The 8,022-nt window shown below is 48.6% G+C and overlaps 1 long non-coding RNA gene across 1 annotated transcript in view; it reads right to left on the bottom strand.

The window, feature by feature from the left end:
- Positions 1 to 896: 896 nt before the first annotated feature.
- LOC111814927 overlaps positions 897 to 8,022 on the bottom strand; it is a 67,552-nt gene continuing 60,426 nt past the window's right edge. The window contains exon 3 of the long non-coding RNA XR_002819778.1: positions 897 to 1,087. This is a non-coding gene — a long non-coding RNA (uncharacterized LOC111814927). The remainder of the gene's footprint in view (positions 1,088 to 8,022) is intronic.

Below are 8,022 nucleotides of genomic sequence, written 5' to 3'. Positions count from 1 at the left end.
AACAACACTAAAATGCTCCACTGGGAGCTGGCTCACAGCATGTGCTAATAGTTGGTGGCTAATTGCCAAGTGGGAACTGAAGGCTCAACCTCTGATTTTCAGGTGTGGAAAGAGACGGGAAGGCTATGACTAGGCTACAGGCACATACAGCACCCTCCAGTATAGCCAATATAACATTTCTATGACATCAAATCACAGAGGGGCTCCCCAGGGACCCTCACCTCCTTTAAAAAAAAGTAGACATTGACATTTTAGTATAAATCTCTGAAGTCTGATGACCAGGATCTCCCCAACTAAGTCCTGGGCAACTCCAATCCTAAGGTGTCATTAGAGATGGGCCTGAGGGGTATGTAAGAAGAGTAGCCCTCAGAACACAGCCATCAAATTCCCTCCTGTGGTGGACACTGCAGACTGTCTGATGAGCCCTCCCCAGGTGTCAAGGCTATGTGCTGGAATTCACAGCAACGTTGCCTGACCCCCCACGGCAGCTGGACAGGGCCTGCTGAGCCCAGCGGAGCTGATGATCAGGAGATGGAATGGACACCTACCCTTTTCTTCTACTTTTTTCTATTTACCTTAGTTCCCCATAGAACCAGTAGTTTGCCAAAGGGAGACTGGCAATTTTGGCAAAGCTTCTGATTGTAAGTCACTGTCTCAGTTTCTTTTGACTCGCTGGGACAAAATACCTGACACCCAAAATTAAGGAAGGAGAGATTTATTTAGCTCAGTTAGTGGAGGTTTCAGTCCATACTCGGCTGGCTCCAGGGCAGTGTGACACAAGGCAGAGGGCAGCAGTTCATGGGGGCAGAAAACAGCAAAGCACAGAGGAAGGGCAGCAGCTGCGGTGTCCATTAAGTCCCTCTCCCTTCCTTCCAGGCTGACTGCGAAGACCCGAGCTCCTCCAAGGAAGTGGCGCATGGAATCCCTCCTCAACTCCCTTTATATCCTTTTTATGCTGAGTCACTCTGGGGCAGGCCCCTAAGGCGGGGCTTCCACGCACTAGGGCATGAAACCCCTGAGCCCTCCAGCCTAGCCTTTAACTTCCCAAGTTGATGCAATATGTCCACCACTACAGTCGCCCACCACTCTGCAAAAAAACCTAATCAATCATTTACTCCTGAGCTGGACTTGGTCCAATCATCATCTGGACTGTCAGCACCCCCTCAATTCAGGTCTCTGGAAAATTCAGGGAGCAGAGGAGCTCTGTGTAGTCAGGAGATGGGGCTATACTACCTTTACCTCGCCTCTCAATTGAACTCCCTTCCCAGTTCCCCAAGGTAGAACAGGTGTTGAACGGGTAGAAAAGGTTGCCTAGGGCAATCAGCCTGAGGCCCTCCCAATGGTAGCAAGGATCCTGATGGACTGAGTAGTACCAGCCTCTGAGGCTTGGAGGAGGACTCCTATACCCACAGGCCTGAGGCTGTACAGTTAGGGCATCCCTCGGATCACAAGCCTGCATGTTGACCTCTGGGTTGGCCCAACAAGAATAGACTTCCTGTCTCAGCTTCTCTGTGCTCCACCTGCTGCCCCATGGCCCTTGGATTCCTGTCTGCTTAGCTGGGACCTCACATCCTGTCTCAGCTTTTCTGATGCCGGGGCTTGTTTCTGCCCAGAGCCCACCATACCTGTCTGACGCTGATAGCAGGGCTTCCCAGTTGGCCTTGCCAGGACCACCCTTGCCCCATGTCCCTTTGGTCTGCTGATACAATGGGACCCTGATGGATCTCACCTGGTCTTCCATATTTGCCCAGCACTCTGGGCAGGGTGGCCAGGGAGCCAAGCAAGAAGAGCCCAGAGTTCCTCAGGAAAATGGCAGCACAGAGAAGGGAGGGGTCAGAGGGGAAGCTGGGAGGGTGCTCGAGGAGAATGCAAATGCAATCATGATACAAACAGACTGCCTGTTGGCTCAATGTTCAGGCTCTGGCGTCAGATATCCAGGTCCTAATAACCTTGGGTAAGTCGAGTCACTTGCTTCATATCTGAGCACCACCTAAGTTTCCTCATCTGAAGCGCAGTGAGAACGAAACTGCAGAGCTTGCAATAAGAATCAAGACAAGGTGGGTGTAGCTCAGTACTACCCCTTCTCTCCTGGGCATAAACCCTGGATGCCATCCCCAGCAGCACAAATGAACAAAAAGGAAAATAGCTTCATATGGGCTTTGCCAGCATAGAGTAGACATTTTAAAAATAGACTCCGTCATTTCACTGGAGAATAGAGAAACCCTGTTTTAGATATAGCAGTGCCACCACCATGAAGACCTCTGGGCTGCTGCTGCTTCTTTTTATTTTTTTTCCAAACTCCTAGAGCCTTTCGGGGTGAAAGGACAATCAGGGAAGGGTGTAGTGGGGAGGACGGCATAAAGATAAGAACAGGAGTGTGTATCTAGTCCAGGCCTTGGTAGATCCTTGAAATACTATATTCATTCCATCTATGCAAGAAATAGAGGTATTCTGGCTGACCCAACTAAACAGTGACACAGCCTCAGGCGCTGGCCTGTGAATTACTCAATTATTCGTGTGCGAGCTGGTGAAGCTCGGGAGGGAAGCCCCTGGCCAACAGCTGCAGACGGCCTTCAGTGCTGCCCTTAGGCAAAGAGTCGGGCTGATCTACAGGGAGGGGAAATACTCTTTCTTCGCCAGCCCGGCCGGCCGGAAGGGCTGTGAGCCTTGGACTGCTGCATATTCTTTCTGTAAGAGTGGTGTGACAGCGAAGCCACTTCCAGACAAGAAGCAAGCATGGGCACGTGCCTATCAAAAACAAGGCCAGACGCTGCCTAGATTCAGGTTAGAGACTTAAGCTTGTTTGCTGTGCTGGGTCACAGGGTAACTGGCGGGGCGGGGTTCTGGAGCCATCTGCTCGGCTCTTCTGAATGGCTGTTTACCATAGCAACAGGCACTGCAGAGATCGCAAGCCAGCTCGGATGAGAATCTGCTCCCCAGGGAGAGCTCAAGGCTCTCATTTTCACTGTGTGAGAGCGAGCCCTCACACAGCACAGCCTTGAGCCGAAAGAAGCCCCACCGGGATCCCCACCCTCAGAGTTCCCCACCCTCCGAGTTCTCAGTGCTGGCCCCCGGCTCACTCTTCTCTCTCCGGGAGGAGTCTTAGCGCAGCACACCCCGGCATGGGTAGGAGAGTGCACACAGCGCAGTCTTTGCAGGCCACCTTCACAGAATCCTTTGCCACCCACTCCCAGCAGCAGGGGGCAGCAAGCCAGAGAAGGCCGCCATCCTTCACCCCTGCTGAGCCAAGCGCACTTCTGCGCCTTCTTGGCCACTTCCTTATCCCTGGGACTCAAATCAGATGCCAGCAACTTAGAGGAGGAGAGGTCTGTTTTGCTGCAACATTCAGGAGTTCTGTTCGGCAGCCTTGAACACAGAAATGGAATGCAGAAGGGCCTGGATGGAGGAAAACAGCTCATGACATCTGCATTCACGAAGCAGAGAGAGAGAGATTAGGGACAAGCACGAGAGGGAGACACACCTTTCTAGGTCATATCTCTGTGACCTGTCTCTAACTAGCCCCCACCTCCTAAATACGAGTCAGCCGTAGCACACCTATAATTCAGTCACCTTCCAAAAGCCCTTCCTCTGAGTACGTGAGGCTCATAGGGGACCTAAACCCTAACATTTTACCTCTAGTCACCAAAAGACTCATATTATCTCCTTATGCAAAATACATTTAGCCCATCTCTAAAAGTTGTCAAAGTCCTAACAGTTTTAGCATTGCATAAGAGTCCAAGTCCAAAGTCTCCTCTAGGCCCAAGGAAAATTCTTAGTTGTGAGCCTCTGTAAAAATTAAAAAGAATGTTACACACTGCTGACATACCATGACACAGGGTAAACATTCCCATTCCAAAAGAGGAATACATTTGATATAATAGATACAGTACAATAGAATACAATAGATAGAAATAGATGGGATCAAAGCAAAACTAAAACCCAGCAGGGCAAACATTAAATTCTATAGCTCCATGTCCAGCATCTGAGGCAAAGTTGTGAGCTTCAGTTTGGTGGCCCTGACTATGGCACTGCCTCTCGCAGCTTTCGTAGCTTTTCTCTTGGGGTAGCTTGGATCACTGCCTGAGGCCTTCCTTAGAGGACATTCTGGGTTCTCAGCTCCACGAACTTCCTAGGTCACTCTCCCACCTTCATGCACTGCCTTCTCAAGGTCACACTCCCTGGCCACTCAGGCCTTCTGAAATCTGGGGGGAGGCCCCATGACCCCACAACTGAACTCTGTGTGTCTATCGCCAGTACAACATGGATGATGCCAAGGTCTGCTGCCAGTGTGAGCAGTAGACAGGCTTCCTTGGATCATGGCTACAGAGGCTTCCAAGTACCTTGATGGTGGAGCACTGTGAATCAAATCCTGGAGAATCAATGCCCTAGGTTCCCTTTCTAGAGCAAGTTCCCTGGAACTCTCTTCTCACATAAAGGTTTTATAGCTTTGCCCCTGGAGCTTGCAAGGCTGGATGGGGGAGGGTCTTGGTGATTCCTGTGATGCCAGAAAGCCATCTTTCCTATTATCCTGATACAAAAGATTTCCCTTCTTTTTAATGCTAACCTTTTCAGCAACCAACATCCTCTGGGATAAAACTACAGGCTCTAACTTTACAATAACTTTCTTTATAAATGGGCTTTTTGTCCCCATTTCTCAATGTAAATTGTAACCATAACCTCTCTTTATGGTCTGTTAACAGCATTCTAACACAATTCTGGATCACCAGTTCTTTTCAAATTCCTCTTACAAACTCCAAAGACTCCTAAACCACATGGTCAGATATATTTACAGGGACAACCTTGGTACCCAAATCTCTCTCAGTCACTTTGTCATCGTTAGGACTCAATACCCACCATTTAAAGGCGAGGTCTACTTTGGCTCACAGTTCAGAATTTTCAGCCCATCTTTGACAGGCTTGAACAGGAAACACTAGAAGAAGAGGACAGAAGAAAGCTACTCATGTCATGGTGGTCAAGAAGCAGAGAAACAGAAGGGAGGAGCGAGAGAAACAGACATGCCTTTTCAGGCCACACATGTGACTTTCCCCTAACCAGCTCTAGCTCCTAACAGCAAGTCCGCTGTGGCACCTCCATGATTCAGTCACCTTCCAAAAGCCCCTGCCTCTGAGCACATGAGATTCTCAGGGGAACTTCTTGACCTCAGCTATAGCACACACTAAGGCTTTTGTGATCCTTCATCCCTGTGCCCAATTTGGATTTCGTATAGTTCTAGAGTAGCCTCTTTCATCCAAAGTCATACCTCCTTCCATGACAGTTCAAACTGGTGTTCAGAGGGGCCTCTTACCCCAAATTAGGACAGCCCCCCATCTTAGTCAATTTAGACTGCTATGCCATAATAACATAAACTAGGTAGCATATAAATAAGACAAATTTATTTCTTATAGTTCTAGAAGCTAAAGTGTATGGTCAAAGTACTGGTAGTCATTGTGGCGGAGAGCCTGCTTCTTGACTTGCTGTGTTGCTGCCTAGCAGAAAAGGTGGGAATAACTCTCCTGGGCTTCTCCTATGAAGACACTAATCCCATTACGAGGACTCTTTTCCCGTGAGACCAAAGGCTGTACCTCCTAATACCATCACCTTGGAGTGAGGACTTCAATGTAGAATTTGAGGAAAGGGGAGACAGAAACACTTAGGCCACAGAAGGAGGATGCGCGGCAGCTCAACTTCTCCCTCTATCCGGTCCTGCTTTCTTCCCTTCTTTCTCTCAGTGTTGATCAAATCATCCCTTCAGGAAACACAGCAATCAATACCAGGCTTCACAGATCAGTTTCAATACTGTTCACCCATGTGGATTCTTCTGCACAAGACTAAGTTCAAGTCCCAGTTTCACCTTCATTGGCCATGTAACTTTGAGCTCGTTCATTAACTTCTCTGGGCCTCAGCTTCCTTATGTGTACAGTAGGGTAATAATAATAGCATTTACCTGATAGCTATTGTGACAGTTAATACCTGTAAATCCCTTAGAGCACTGACATATGATAAATGCTAAAAATGTGAAGATATTACTATTACTTTTAATTCTTCATACTCCTGAAAAGGCTTCAACCTCCAGAGCAGTTTTCTCCCAGTGCCACTGTTGCTGGGGCATGGCCTCTCCTGCATACATATGTGTCTCACATTCACAAAAGTTCATGGGCTCATGGGCACAGCCTCACAGCACCAGAGGGGGTTTGGGCAAGACCACAGGTGCATACAAATTCAGGGCTATCATTCCACACATGAGAGGACAGGGTTGTCCCAGGCTGGTCTATCAGTTTATAACAGTACTGGGAAAGAATTCCATAAGAGAAAAAGAACCACCATGGAAAAAAACTTAGATTCTGAGTCACTCCTGGATTTCAAGCCTTAGCCGCCCCCCACAGATGTGTGCCCGCTATCAAGTTACTTACTTTCTATTAAGCCCAGTATCCAGGACTGGCAGTGGGGCCTCCCTTTCTGCTATAAGAATTGAACAAGGTCATGCCTGTAAAATTTTTAACTGTAAAATTACTGTTTATCAATTGGTAATGTCCTCTTGCCACCTCTGTATCAGTCAGCTATCACTGCATAAGAAATATCCTCAAATTTTTCTGCTTAACACAGAAACATGTTTCCTTTACACATTACAGTGTAGTCTTTTCTTTAACATGAAAGCTTCCAACCTCAGTGGAGTCAGCTTCGTTCTGCGCCACTGAATATCAGCTGGGGCAACTAGAATGCTGTGGACTACAGGCCTATGAAATCTTCCCAGATTTCTAGAGTGCCTACAGCAGCTTAGACTCCTTGGGCTCCTTTCTCTCTAACTCTGCATGGTCTGTACATCATGATGGCTTACAAACCTCTTACACGGAGGCTCAGGGCTTCACAGGGCCTGGTCAAAGAGGAAGAGAGGCAGGGATGAGGAGGACTCAGAAATCACTTAGCCATCTTTGATTGGTCAAGGCAGCTATGCCCACCCAGTTTTAAGGAGAGGGAACATAGGACCTTCCTTTCACAAACAACTTCTAATATCAGTGTAAGAAGAGCATAGGAGTATGTGTTGGAAAATACAATCTGCCCATCACACGCTGTGGCCTGCTTCTGTGCTAGTGCCTGCCTCCTCTCACAGCAGCCCAGGTAAGCTGCAGTAGCCAGGACTCCTCAGCAGGGCTTGCTCTCTTTTCAGCTGAGACTGAAGGGTACATCAGTGTTTTATGCTCCACCTTCTTTGGCACCAGTCCAAGTGTCACCCTCCCTAATGCCTGCAGTCATTAAGAACGCTTGGAATTGCCCTCATGCTCTCAGAGGCAGATCGGCCTTATCTTCTGCCCTCGCAGGATCTATGAGCTGCCACTCTCTTGGGGATAGCCTTCTTCAGAACTGATTCACCTGGGCTAGGTCCCTGGCTCCAGAAGGAGTTGAAAGTCACATGCCATATTTACGTCCCCATTATCCTAAAGCCACAGAAATTCTTTCACTTTTCAAGTCCTGTCATTCACTTTCTATCAGTTGAGATAGAACAAGCAGAATTAAAAAAAAAAAAAAATCTAATGCTTAGTGACTTCTCTAATGCCAAGAGGGATGGCAGGTGCCTATGGAAAGCCTTCTGCCTTGGCCAGTAAGGTAAGACACTGGAATTGGCCAGAAACCTGCTTGGGAAATAGTACAGTAAGCCATTGCCCACCCATTGTGGGCTGCAGCAGCTCAAGTCTTGCCTCTCCAGTTGTTATTGTAGGTCTCCTTGTGCTTAAGACCTGGACACAACTGTTTCTGACTCCTCCCACAGCCCACCTCTAAACCTCCCCAAATTGTCACTTCTAAAGTCCAGGCTCTGAGTCCTCATCCCCTGATTCCCTGCTGCCTGTTCTGTGCTCCGTCGTCGTCTCTCCGTGCTCACATGGTCCCCACTCGGCCATGGGGCAAGGGCCCACCATCCACCCTAGGACTGAGCAGGAGGGTCCACTAGGAAGTGGGAAGCAGCAGGGAGAAGGGTCCACAGGGTGAGCTTAGATTAAGCCTTGCCTGTACCTGCTCCCGCAAAGC

This window comes from Octodon degus, unplaced genomic scaffold (genome assembly GCF_000260255.1).
Source record: "Octodon degus isolate 3935 unplaced genomic scaffold, OctDeg1.0 scaffold00010, whole genome shotgun sequence".
NCBI lineage: Eukaryota > Metazoa > Chordata > Mammalia > Rodentia > Octodontidae > Octodon > Octodon degus.
This window is presented reverse-complemented; position numbering and strand designations above follow the sequence as displayed.